Source organism: Hyperolius riggenbachi, chromosome 6 (assembly GCF_040937935.1).
Source record: "Hyperolius riggenbachi isolate aHypRig1 chromosome 6, aHypRig1.pri, whole genome shotgun sequence".
Lineage (NCBI taxonomy): Eukaryota > Metazoa > Chordata > Amphibia > Anura > Hyperoliidae > Hyperolius > Hyperolius riggenbachi.
The window spans coordinates 135,437,476-135,451,410 of record NC_090651.1 but is presented as its reverse complement, the minus strand read 5'-3'; the positions used below and the strand labels follow the sequence as shown (position 1 = coordinate 135,451,410).

General features: G+C 47.2%; 1 long non-coding RNA gene across 2 annotated transcripts in view; it reads left to right on the top strand.

Moving 5' to 3' along the window:
- LOC137522554 (uncharacterized) overlaps nt 1-13,935 on the top strand; it is a 169,986-nt gene that overhangs the window by 102,271 nt on the left and 53,780 nt on the right. For both annotated transcript variants that reach the window (XR_011022332.1, XR_011022331.1), the window contains exon 2: nt 3,804-3,932. This is a non-coding gene — a long non-coding RNA (uncharacterized lncRNA). The remainder of the gene's footprint in view (nt 1-3,803; nt 3,933-13,935) is intronic.

The window sequence follows — 13,935 nt, the reverse complement described above, 5'->3', positions numbered from 1 at the left end:
AGTTAGCACGTGCAAAGCATGTTAGCACATGCAAAGTGGCTTTTCACTGGCTTGCTAACACTTAGCACCCTTTTGTGAATCAAGCCCATTGTTTACTCAATCCTCACATAACCGAGACTCTGCCTGGCGGCACAGAGGCTTCGTGAATTCTTACTTCAAGAGTTAGCTACAACAAGCAGAAAGGATGCAGTTAGTCTGGCCGGAAAAAGATTGAAGACATTAAATATCATCAACCTCATACCAATTGAAGAAATTGGTATCCTTGTTCAATATTTTATCATTTGAACGAATGTATAAATTTTGTTTCTGCTGTTAGTCTCTCTTTCTGTGATGTAAAGCCAACCTTCAGGGCAGTAACCCGAAGAGCATTTAAAGAGAGTCTGAAGCGAGAATAAATCTCGCTTCAGACCTCATAGATAGCAGGGGCACGTGTGCCCCTGCTAAACCGCCGCTATCCCGCGGCTTAACGGGGGTCCCTGATCCCCCAAATCCCCTCCGTAATGCGGGGGAACGCTTCCTGGTTGGGGCAGGGCTAACCGCCGCAGCACCGCCCCACGCGCGTCTGTCAGCGCATATCTCCGCCTCTCCCCTGCCCCTCTCAGTCTTCCTTCACTGAGAGGGGCGGGGGAGAGGCGGCGATGCGCCGCTGACAGACGCGACTGGAGGCAGGGCTGCAGCCGTTAGCCCTGCCTCCAGGAGCGACCAAGTCTGCGACCAAGTGTCGCAGTGGGGGGTTTGGGGGTGAAGGGACCCCCGTTCAGCGGCGCTATAGCGGCGGTTTAGCAGGGGCACACGTGCCCCTGCTAACTATGAGCTTTGAAGCGAGATTTATTCTTGCTTCAGAGTCTCTTTAAGCTGTGTCCATGGGAACGAAAGTGTGTATGAACTGGGAGATCAGATTCAGAATCAGCAATGGTTTACCTGTGTCATATTTTTATGCAGAGTTTGTCCAGTTTCTCCCACAAAAGGTCCTTTTGACTCCAAAGGGGTAGGGAACCTATGGCTCGGGAGCCAGATGTGGCTCTTTTGATGGCTGCATCTAGCTCACAGACAAATCAGTAGGGGTTGATTCACTAAGCTACACCGCTCAAGCAGTGCAGCTTAGTGTGGCAGCGCAAATAAAAATGTCAAAGTAGGCACGCTACTGCTGTAGCGTGCACTACTAACTTACTCACGCTACCCTCAAAACTAACAGCTGCTCCAATTGTCCCACCCAGGACCCTGTCAAGTCCAGTGACTTTGTAGGAAGAGATCCCCACACTTTGATTGGCCCAATAGGCTGTCTGTCATGTGGCAGGCAGCCTGTTGGACCAAAGTGCGGTGATCTCGTCCTACAAAGTGAATCAACGCCCAAGTCAGCTAGCTAATTGTACAAGCTGTTAGTCGGTATTTCTCCTGTCTGGGAAATTGCTGATGTTGCTGAAACCCAAAAGAAGCTGAAGACATGTCTGACACTTCCGCTGCCCAGACGATCAACTGTATACACATCACCATGGCAACAGGGACGTGAGCCCTCTGCTGCGCATGCACACTGTCCCACAATTTGAAACATATTGTGCGGCTCTCAGGGAAATCAATTTTAAAATATGTGGTGTTTATGGCTCTCTCAGCCAAAAAGATTCCTGACCCCTGCTTTGGAGCATTTTGCACACATGATCAGATATACCAGATTAATAGAATCACAGGAAAAGGTACCTTTTACCCTGTATTCCTGTTGTGTATCTGGCATTGATATCCTGTCAGTGGAGTAGATGTGTGTGTAGGTCTTACACCTTCTTTGTCGGCAGGGCGATGTTCCGTTCTGTTGTGGCCTCCTCTTTTAGATTGGGTGGATGTGGATATGCCGGGAGGGGAGGTTCAGCCTCAGAGAATATCTTTCTCAGTTTGTAATACTCTAGTGCTACTTTATATGAATGAAAGTTTCTGGCACACAGTAGATTTTTACTGCAGCAGTCCTGAGTGCTCTGACATCTTACACCTTCTGGAATGAATGAGGAGTAATGCTAATTGGTTCCTGATCCCATCATTATCACTTTTTTCTCTTAAAATCTTAGTTTTCCCCTGTATTCAGTGCCCCTGTAATGTACCAAAACAATAAATAATCTACATAATTTTGACATTTCCTCATAGAAAACATGGAATAATCTGTTTCTGGAAGTTTTAATTTTTCATTTTTTAAACATATTTTATTTTAAAAATACAATATAATAACTAAAATATGTATTATAATGAATTGGTATAAAAAGAAAGTCCTATTTGTCCTGAAGAAAACAAGACTAGAGATCTTTTAACTTAAGCAAAGGCATGGAAAAAGTGTGAAAATTGTCGTGGTCCATGAATGGTGTAAAATTATACACCCAAAAAATAAAATTTCAGTACCTACTCTTAGTTTCATAAAAGAACATACATACTGTATGAAAGCAATAAAATCCCACACATTCTCTGTGTGTAAAAATGTGTACTTTCACTGCAGAGAGCAGAACAAGATAGCTAATCTCTTCTGCCTTTGCTGATGACAGAAAAGGAAGCAGAAAAGGAGGCAGAGTGAAGACAAATGCCTCAGAGAGCTTCAGCCAGCAATGATTCCATTTTCTGTTAGCCAGAGATAAGCTATTTTGAACTGCTCTCTGCAATGAAAGTATACATTTTTATACACAGAAAATGTGATTGCTTTCAAATGTTCTTTTATGTAACTAAGAGTCGTTACAGGAATGTTAGTTTTGGTAGAATAATCCTACTTTAATGAGGATCAGTAGTATGCACATTTTTATTTAATTCTGTTTAGTAACTACCATTAGGTATTTAAAAATAATCTTTTTGAATCAGCTAAATAAGAAGGGTCACATGATATTTCATATATAAATCTTCTAATCAGCAGGTGGCAAGCTCCAAGCTACAGATAGCTTTATGCTGTAAACCTACATAAGAGACAAACTTTCTTCTTATAAACTCTCGTTTAATAATCTTGTAACATCTTAAAAAGAATCTGTGAGTTTATTAAATTAAAAAAAACCTGGTACTTACCTCAGGATGGGGGAAGCTTCTGTATCCTAATGAGGCTCCCCCCGTCTTCCTCAGCCAGCTATATCCAGTGCTGTCACCCCCACACAATCCAAAACAATAATAATGACAGTGGCCTGCCTGCACAGGTGCACTAGCATCTTTCCACTCAGGCTCCAGCAGACATAGCCGAGCCCAATCAGGTCTGCTTTATTGCGCACCTGCAGACAGCTTGCTCCTGCACAGTAGAGCAGACATGATCAGGCTCAGCTATTTCTGCAGGTGCCCGAGCAGAAGGCTGGTGCCATAGGCGGACTGGCCTGGGGGGATGGGGGGCAGTTTCCCCCCGGGCCGCCTCCTGCCTCTGTGTTTTGGGCCGCATGGCTGGATGTCTGGCAAAAGAGAAAAGGGACGACTTATTTCCTCTTTCCCTCTCTAAAAAAGGTCCCCTCCTGTGCCCTGGTCAGTAGATAGGCTGCGGTGATTAGTCCCACCAGCGGCTGGCCCGACAGAGGATCAGCTGAGCGGCCAGCGTGACCAGTAGTACTGCAGGCAATACACATCACTGCTCTATGGTTAAGGGCTCTGCCTCTGACACAGGAGACCAGGGTTCGAATCTCGGCTCTGCCTGTTCAGTAAGCCAGCACTAATTCAGTAGGAGACCTTTGGCAAGTCTCCCTTACACTGCTACTGCCAATAGAGCGCGCCCTAGTGGTTGCTGCTCTGGCGCTTTGAGTCTGCAAGGAGAAAAGCGCAATATAAATGTTATTTGTCTTGTCTTGTCTTGTCTCTTCTCCTGCTAGATGTGGCGCCCCGCCCCCTGTTTTAGCGGCGATTTTAAAGTGTGTCATCAGTGACTTCACAGGTGAATGAAGAGAGAGCAGCGGGAGCATCTCTAAAACACATATAGAAGGCAGCGGTGACAGGACAGTGTAAGTTGTAAACTCCGGAGATTAGATTGATTGCCAGCCTGACTTTCTGATCTCCCTTATCTTTTGTTCTGACCATGTGTGTGTCTCTTCTTCCCAGGCCCCCCTCCTCCCCTGCTATCTCCTCTCTCCTAAATGTTATGGATTGTTTCATCAGCATGTCCTTCCCGAATGGGACAGAGATGGCTGCAGTCCTGTGTGATCTCTGCTGTAACTGTTTCTCTTTTCCTCATGCTCTCTGTCTTCTTCTGTCTCCCTCACCATGCCCCACATCTTTTTTACGTACTCCATTTCGCTTTCCCACATTCCTGTCCCTCTTGTCTAATTTTTATATATCTGTCCCTCTCTCCCACAAAATCTCTATTATACACACGCATCCACCCACCCCTGGCATCTTCCACAGCACATACAGAGTACATAATCATGACACTGTTCTCATAGGAGCTCACAATCTAATCCTACCATAGTCATAGTCTGATGTCCTACCATATTATTATTATGTATTTATATAGCACTGACATCTTCTGCAGCACATTACAGAGTACATAGTCATGTCACTGACTGTCCTCACAGGAGCTCACAATCTAATCCTACCTACCTTTCCTAAAGGTGCGTAGACACGCACTACTTCCGCCAACGATGGTTCCCCCAGACCGTCCTGTTGGGTGCAAGTTCTGCCGACAGTAGCATGTGTGTAGACACTGTCGGCAGACTGATAAGGCTGTTTCTGAACGATCTGCTCAGAGGATCGTTCAGAAAAGGCCTTATCAGTCTGCCGACAGCGCGTACGCACGTGCTACTGTCGGCAGAACTTGCGCCCAACAGGACGGTCTGGGGGAACCATCGTTGGCGGAAGTAGTGCGTGTCTACGCACCTTAACAGGCGGTAACATATTTGCATATCCCATAATGTTTGTGAAAAGGTATTCTGAAATGAAGACGGTCTTGCTTGATAATCTGATCCTGCAATGTGAATGACATTATACCTGAAATTGTTCTGTGAGGCCATCATGTCGGAACTTATTTTGTAGGCAACGTAATACTGTAGCTGCTGATTTTTTTTTTTAAGGTGCATGGTGGCCGCATGTCCTGCATGGCATGTGGTTTATATCATATGGTTGGGTTCTATAGTGTGTGATTTTTGTTTTGCTTTTTTTTTTTGGAGGGGGGAGGTAACACAGGTTCCTTGCCTGGGGTGACAAAAAGGCTAGTAACAGCCCTGTTTCTTGGGAAGAGGTTTCTGCAGCAGCGGGACATTGTGTTCATACGACTACAGTGATTCCTTCAGCTACTGAGTGGTAATAACAGATAGGGCACCCTTGATATTTACTCACTTATAGTTTGTTAACCACGCTCTCCCCTCAGCCCATATAATTTTAATTTCTTCCTTCGTGGGGAGAAACAGTACAGATGGAGGGCGATCTGGGATGAGGAGTCAAGCTTTATGGGGCCTATTGACAGGATAACATCACTCAGATGCTGCAGATTTTTTAGCTGCACATTTTGTTTCACTGTATCTCACAGTATCTTAAAGGTGCTCTATGTAGGTAATCTACAGTATGTATTTGCATGTAATGCTGTGCTGCTTTACACTTAATACGTTTGCTCACAAAAAATATATGGCTTTGGGCTGGCACTGCCGTGAAAGGGCCTCTAGGTTGTGTTTCCCCCCAGGTCAAAAGGTCCCAGTCCTCCCCTGGCTGGTGCGCTAGTGTACAACGCTGACAAGCCCCTGTCACCAGACTTTTGGGGGTATCACCGATCGAACAGGGGTTAAAGCGGTTTAAAACCTTGACATAATATTCAATAAAAACATGTTTACCTACTTTTTATATGCCATACGGTTATCATATTTGCATTTGTTCATAAGTATTATTATTAATTTAGAAGTTATAGGTTTTCAAAAGTACAGTTTTTTGCTTTGTGAGCTGACTTTGCATTTTATTAATAACTGGTTTAATTCATTGCTGTTTTGCAGCCAGACAAGCTTTCAGTGTCTCTCTGTCTCCAGCAGCTTCTCCGCAGCCAGAGAATGTGTCACATTCCTCACTTGATACATTTAAGTAAACACAATATAACATTATCTGAAGTTCGGATGCAGCAGCATTTCACTGCACTCAGCTTTCAAGCTCTGTGTGTAGCCCTTCCAATGCTGGTCCAGTAAAAAAATGCTGGTTGCATATAATATGCTGTAAATAGTGTTTTAGTGCAAAGATGAAATGCAGGGTTATATTCCACTTTAAAGTGGAAGAGAAGGGAAACCTCTTTAGGATCCAATTGCCTCCCAAGGTAAGTATCCTCTAGGCACACTTTTGTCACTTTAGGTTTACTTTAATAATTCTTGTAACCAGTGACATATTTGTTATCAAGTAAAAAGAAAACACTTATCAAAACCAAAAACGGATTATGAAAATCAGTGGAATTCCATTTTGCTGGCATATGCATTTCAGACTAGTTGCACATGTTGCTATTTTGAATTACGCAGATGCATGCCTTAGGGCTCTGTATGGTTGATATTATGGTGAAACCCCTCCCACAGGAAACTGGGAGGACCATGGTCCTGGCAGTTCCCTGTCTGTGAACCTCGTTGCATTGTGCGAAATAGCTGTTTACAGCTTTTTCCAACTGCCAAAAAAGCATGCATCAGCTACTTTTAGTGGCATCACCTGCCAGCAGTAAAAATGTTACCATGTGATAAATGTCAGAATGTAAATAAGGGAGAGGAAAGCTTTTACAATGGGCAAACATTGACTAAGGGCTTGTTCACACTTAGGATCTTTTCGCCCTTTTTCAAACTCCGGCAATATTCAAAATCGCATTGAGGCCTCATTCACACCTAAAATTGAAAATGCAAACGCAAGTGTTTCTGTGCAGTTCGACCCCCCCCCCCCCCCCTCTTGGCGCTCTCTAAGTGCTTTAACAGAGCGGTTTTGTAATTCACTCCCTGACGCATAAACAATCAAAAATTGCTGGTGTCAGCGATTTAGATTTTAAATGTGAACAAGCCCTAAATCATTAATACATAATTATTGTAAAAATAAAGCACTTTTTTATTACCTGTACATTATTTTCACTGGAGTTCCTCTTTAAAGGGAAACTTAAGTCAACTTTAAAAAAATGAGATTTACTCACCTGGGGCTTCCCTCAGCCCCCAGCAGTGGATCGGTGCCCTCGCAGCCCCGCTCTGACGCTCCAGGACCCGCCGGCGAACACTTCCGGTTTGGCCGTCACCGGCCGACAGGCATGGGAACGCGAGTGATTCTTCGCGTTCCCTGCCTGTATATCGCCCCCTATGCTGCTATTGCGACCAGTGTCTGGAGCGTCAGAGCGGGGCTGCGAGGGCACCGATCCACTGCTGGGGGCTGAGGGAAGCCCCAGGTGAGTAAATCTCATTTTTTTAAAGTTGACTTAAGTTTCCCTTTAAGTGGCCATACATGATCCAACAGAATCAATCAATTTAACTTTTTTTTTATATATAAAAATGATTGATAATATGAAAAACATTTTTTTTTGATTGAGAAAAAAATTCTAAATTTCCCAATTTTTTAAATTAAATGTCTGATCGAATGAGTTGGAAAATCAGATAGAAAAATACAAAAAAAGTTTTTTCCTTTTTTTTCTAATATATTTGGAAAAATGTAATACACATCTTTGGCATATTTTTCAAATTATTTGAATCAAGTAGAAAAATTAATTGGATTTCTCTGGTCCAAGAAACCCCTCAAAAACCAAAATCATGTACGACCACCTTGGGTTGGAGGTACATCAGCTCAGTCATTGAAATCCAGCTTGTGAACCTTGCAAAAAAAAAAAAAAGTGGACTTATAGAGAGTTTTGGAAATTGATAGCTGCAAATCTAAAAATTTAATTTATAGTATATTCAATTACAAACCAGTTGTGTGGCCTTGAAACATGCTTTTAGTAATGTTTTAGCAAGATTGGAATTTATCTTTTATCTTCTGGCCCACTTTAAAACACGGCTAGCATGTATGGGGCTCAAAATATCTGGTTACATCTGTTTTTCTTACACATCCAAACTACTTTAAGATAACCTTGTGCAATGCTAGGTTTCAACTAAAGTGGCGTAAATCTGTCACTGAAATTTAAGTTGTAAAAATTGTGTCATCTGGAGGTGATAATTTAGTTGTTGGCTGTCTGACAGGGTGACAGACAATCATTGTTTGAGAGACAAATCTGGGTTTGGCAGGATAAAAAGAATGCACACATACAAAAAATGCCCCAGAGGCGCTAAATGCAGACCTGGACCTGTGTTGCTATATACTCCAAAACTGAATTGCCTGAAAAAGTGGGGTCACACGTTGTGAAACTGTGTAGTATACTAATAAATTCTTGTTTGTGTTATACCCTTTAACACTGATGTTTTTGAGTGTCCTTTGGAGTGGCCAGATATCCACCTCGGCCACTTCCATGTTTTAAAAATTTTAGCTTATTGTTTTATCGTATTGGCGCCTCTGTTCACTTGTATCGATATAAGGGTCTGGGCCTGTTTTGCCTGGATTGGTTTAGCCCCTTAATACGAGTGAATTGTACTGAGGTACTGATGCAGCATGCAATGACATTGTACAGAACTCTGTACTGCCAACTTTGGAGCAAGAACTTGAAGCAGTTCCTTTTCTGTTTCTTGTTGGCAACATTCATTACACATGCTTAAAGTGAGGTCCATAAAGAAATTATTTACAGTGTTAAACTAAAGCCCTAATCCGATTCACTTTTTTTCAGAGTTTTCTCCCGATTCACTTTTTTTCAGAGTTTTCTCCCAAGAGATAATTTTTTTTATCTAAAAAATAACTTTTCAACTCTTAGTAATTGAAAAAGTACTAAAACATAGGTAAGAAAGTAATCTCAAACCTTTTTTTTTTGTAATTTCTTGTTTGGTGTGAGCTTCACCCCTTTAGCATCATCAAATGCAATTATTCGTTTTTAAGATGAGGTCTCATTTTAACCTCAGCAAGTGATGCAGAGTGGCGCAGGAAGTGCTTTTATAGTTATCTGTTCCGGACGCTGGACTGGCTTCCTCTCTTCATCCATCTACGCAGTGGTGGAAGAGGGGTAATGGAAGAGTCTCTTCCACCACCGGGTGGTGCTGCACTGCTGACACTATCTTCTGAGCCCCGATCACATGTAATAAAATGTGATCACATGTAATAACATATGATCGTAATTCAGAAGAGGATGTCGGGAGTGCAGCGACACAGGTGGATGAAGTCAGGAAGACAGTCCAGTGTCCAGAACAGGTAAAAGTTCCCTGCACCGCTCTTCATAGCCCGCGTAGCCTGCTAGGCTGGGAAAGGCACACTGCCCCTTCAGGAGAAAAAATTGGCTCTGCGGCCACATTAAGTTTTACTTCATGTGGCTGCTAAAAGTTCAAAGGGAATTTATTGGTAAGGTTTGAAAATTTCTCTTTAGATAGGGCCTGGAGCCGCAGGGAAACGTAGTGCGGAGGGCCCGGGCATGATGGGGTAGCCGTCTTCCCGGTTAGTGGGTTAGGTAGGCAGGGGGTTAATGCAGGGGCAGGAAGTTAATGTAGGGCAAGGCGGGTGGTTGGTCTGGGGAGGAGTGCGGATTCCGGATAGGAGGCGGGAACAAGGGGGCGGGCACATCCGGTCACTGCAGCGTGATGGAAGAAGCTGCGTGTGGACCGTCTACCCGTGCCCCGAAAACTATGGAGGACTTGGAGCGCCTCGTGACCAGGATCCGGGCAGAAGCAGAATCGAGGGGCCCGACCTGGGTCCACGTGCAGTTGGCGGCCATGGGAGCGGGCGCATCAGCGGAGGCGGGGACGACCAGCGAGCCAGCCGCGGCTGCGGCACCCAGCGCTCCACCCGCACAGGCAGGTGGGAGAAGGAAGTCCAGGCCTCCGGAGCGTCTCAGCCCGGAGCCTCAAGCCAGAGCCAGGCGCCGTTCAGGGAGCCCCCCTCGGGACCCTCCACCTCCCCCCGCGAAGCGCACCTCTAAAACCAAGGGGTCTGGTGGGAGGAATCCCGCCCAGCAGTAGCGTGAGTCGGCAGGAGAAGGGACATCCGGCACAGCCAGTTCCTCCCAGGGGCAGTCAGCCAGAGGTGATGCGGCCCTTAGTCCCCGCGCGGCGCGGCAGACTAAGCGGGCCCAGCAGAAGGACCCCACGCAGACGGGTGCCGCCCCTCCCCCCGCGGCGGTGTCCCAGCAGGCACATGGTGGGAGCAGGAGCTCCACTGGAAACCGCAAGCAAGGAGGTTCCTCCAGGAGGGGCAAGAGCAGGGACTCACAGAGACAGCAGGCCTGGCACGATCAGCACAGCAGGGGCCTACCAGCCAGGGACGGCTCTGCTTCAGAAGAGGACTCGGCAGCGGAGGACGATGGCAACGCAGCGAGTGGATCCGGAGTGACGGCTGGCAGGGACGTGCGTCCGGAGCAGCCAGGTGAGGCCGGTTTAGCAGCGGTTAACGCTTTAGCCACGTTACTTTTGGGGATTTGTGGGGGGAGACAAGGGGGGGACGGTAACCTACTAGCAGCAGCAAGGCCGCAGTTAGGACAGGCGCAGCCTTCACCTCCTGGGGTGGCTGCGACGGGTTTGTTGCCACTGGGCTCCCCCGTGTCACCGATAGGTGCGTGGGCTCCCTCAGCGCCCGCAGCGGTTACACACTCGGGGTCCTTGGGGGTGTTGCCGCCTCCGCTGGCAGGACCAGCGGCTCAGGGGGTAGTTTTAGTGGCGTCGCCGGTTGCGCAGGTCGCCAGTGGGGTCCAGTCAGAGGTGGCAGTGCAAACGGACACTACTGGGAGTGATTCCTCAGCGATTCATGGGGCAGGTCAGGTGCGTTTGGCGGACGCGTCACACGCGGAGCTTTACGTTTGCTTCAATGGCCTCCTGGGTTCCCATTTGAAGCAAGAGGTAAAGGAACGGATTTGGAAGGGCGAATATATTGAAATATTTTCGCTCCTCCTTTTGGAAAAGTTTAATTTGGATAAAGGCAAGCCCGACGAGAAGAAGAGGGAGGAGGAGAGGCGATACAGATTAATTCCCCGTACATTCCAGAACTGGTTCCAGGCTTTTTCAATCCTGGCAAGCGTGATCGGGGAGAAACAGCCCGAACATTGTTCGGCGCTGTTTGGATACATGGATTCGATCGGGGAGGCTTATCGGTCGTATGGAGGTAATGCATGGCTGCGGTATGATGAGCAGTTCAGGCAGGAGAAGGCGGTAAGGCCGGCGGTTCGTTGGGATCACAAGGACATCACATTGTGGATGCGGTTGATGATCCCGTCTCGGTCTCCTCAGTCCTTTCCCGCGGTTGCCGGCGGGTCGGCCCCTGCTGGCCAGCTGGCCACCCGAGGGAAGGGTGTTTGTTGGCAGTTCAACGACGGATCCTGTCGTTTCGGTCAGTCCTGCCGCTTCAAACACGAGTGCTCCAATTGCGGAGGCTCTCATACGGCGTCAAGATGTTATAAGCAGCGAAGGGCGAAGTCTGGGGATTCTATGCGAAAAAGGGACGACGCCGGTGAAGGGGGTGGAGATGGCGGCCTTTCTAAACAGGTATCCTGATCGGGAGGCTGCAGAGTTCTTGAGGGCGGGTTTTGAGGAGGGTTTTCGGATCCCAAGTAGTTGTTCATTGCGGTCGGAACCCCCTTTTAGGAATTTAAAATCGGCTTACGAGTTCCCTAGCGTTGTAGATAAGAAAATTGAGAAAGAAGTGTTGGCGGGTCGCCTGGCGGGCCCCTTTTCATCTCGCCCATTGGTTAATTTGATTGTGTCCCCACTCGGCGTGGTTCCCAAAAAAGAACCAGGGTCGTTCCGCTTGATCCATCACCTGTCTTTTCCTCGTGGGTCATCGGTTAATGACGGCTTATCGGAGGGCGACACGTCCGTGGTGTACACATCGTTCGACGCGGCATTGTGTTGGGTTAGACGTTTGGGACAGGGAGCGCTCTTGGCAAAAACTGATATAGAATCGGCTTTTAGGTTGTTGCCGGTTCATCCTTCCAGTTTCCGTTTGTTGGGATGTTTCTGGAAAGGTGAGTATTTTGTGGACAGATGCTTACCCATGGGGTGCTCCATTTCATGTGCGTTTTTTGAGTGTTTTAGTACATTTTTGGAGTGGGTGGTGAAGGACATGTCGAGTGTTCAGTCGGTTATACACTACCTTGACGATTTTTTGTTCATGGGGGCAGCGGGCTCGCCAGACTGTGCGTATGCGGTGGCTACCATGCGGCATGTCTGTGAGCAATTTGGAGTTCCACTCGCCGAGGAGAAGACAGAGAGGGTCCCGTGACTTCGTTAAAATTTCTTGGCATTACCATAGACACTGTTGCTATGGAATGTAGCTTGCCAGTCGATAAGGTTAGAGACCTCAAGCAATCTGTTTCTGAGGCAATCAGGTGTAAGAAAATGACATTGAGGGAGGTGCAGTCGGTGCTGGGTAAGTTAAAGGGGAACTGAAGAGAGAGGTATATGGAGGCTGTCATGTTTATTTCCTTTTAATCAATACCAGTTGCCTGGCAGCCCTGCTGGTCTATTTCTCTGCAGTAGTATCTGAATAAAACCAGAAACAAGCATGCAGCTAGTCTTGTCAGATCAGACTTATAAGTCTGAACCACTGAAACACCTGATCTGCTGCATGCTTGTTCAGGGGCTATGGCTAATAGTATTAGAGGCAGAGGATCAGCAGGGCTGCCAGGCAACTGGTTTTGTCTAAAAGGAAATAAACATGACAGCCTCCATATACCTCTCTCTTCAGTTCCCCTTTAAACTTCGCCTGCAGGATCATGCCCATGGGGCGTATATTCTGCAGGCGTTTGGCTATGGCAACAGCCGGGATATCCGCGCCACATCACCGCCTTCGGTTGACAGCGGATATCGAAGCTGATCTGCAAGTGTGGCTGACCTTCCTGACAGATTTCAATTGCAGATCCCTGTGGATGAAAGACACGGTGAGTAATGCGGAGTTAGAGTTGTTCACGGACGCGTCGGGCTCTCAAGGTTTTGGGGCCTTTTTTGCGGGGCAATGGTGCGCGGTCCCCTGGGATAGGTCCTGGGTGGAGGCTGGTTTTACTTCAAATTGGATGTTGTTAGAATTACTCCCCATTGTAGTGGCAATTCAGATTTGGGGGCACCAATTGGCTAACAGACGGGTTAGGATCAATTGCGATAACATGGGGGTAGTCGGGGCGATTAACAGCTGCTCGGCGTCTTCTCCTCCAGTGATTAGCCTCATGCGGCAGCTGGTGTTGGATTGTTTGCGTTTGAACATTTACTTGTTTGCTGTGCATTTGCCTGGGGTCGACAATGTGATTGCTGATGCACTTTCTCGATTCCAGTGTGACAGATTCCGGGCCGCGGCTCCCACAGCGGAAGAGCGTGGGGTTCCTTGCCCATCCACGGTGTGGAGGATTCCTTTCGGGCGGTGTCCCGTATGATCGGGCGATCCTTGTCAGAGGCATCGTCGGCAGCGTACACGGTGGTGTGGAACGCGTGGGACGCTTTGATGACGCAAGTAGAAGGTTGTGCTTCGGACGAGGAACGGCTGTGTTTGTTGTTGTATTTTCTGGGGACGAATTTTGTGGACGGCATTGCAGCATCAGCGGTGGCAAAAAAGTTGTCAGCTCTGGCTTTTTGGTTTAAGGTCAGGGGGATGGTGGATGTTACAAAAGATTTTAGGGTAAGGCAGGCGTTAAAAGGTTATCGGGTGGGGGTGGTTCGCAGGGAGTCTCGCCGCCCGGTTACTTTTGAGTTACTGGGTAGGTTGGCAGAGGTGCTACCGGGTCTATGTTCTTCAAGCTACGAGTGTGGCCTTTTTCGGGCCGCATTTGTGTTGGCGTTCTTCGGTGCATTTAGGATAGGGGAATTGGTGAGTCGTAATAAGTCTGGAGTGGGAGGCATTCTCGCGGAACACGTTACGGTTCTGGCAGACACGGTGGTCGTATACTTACCCCGCTCAAAAACTGATCAGGCGGGTAAGGGCCGAGCCATCACTCTGTTTCAGATCGGCGGGTCGCTATGTCCGCATGCGAAC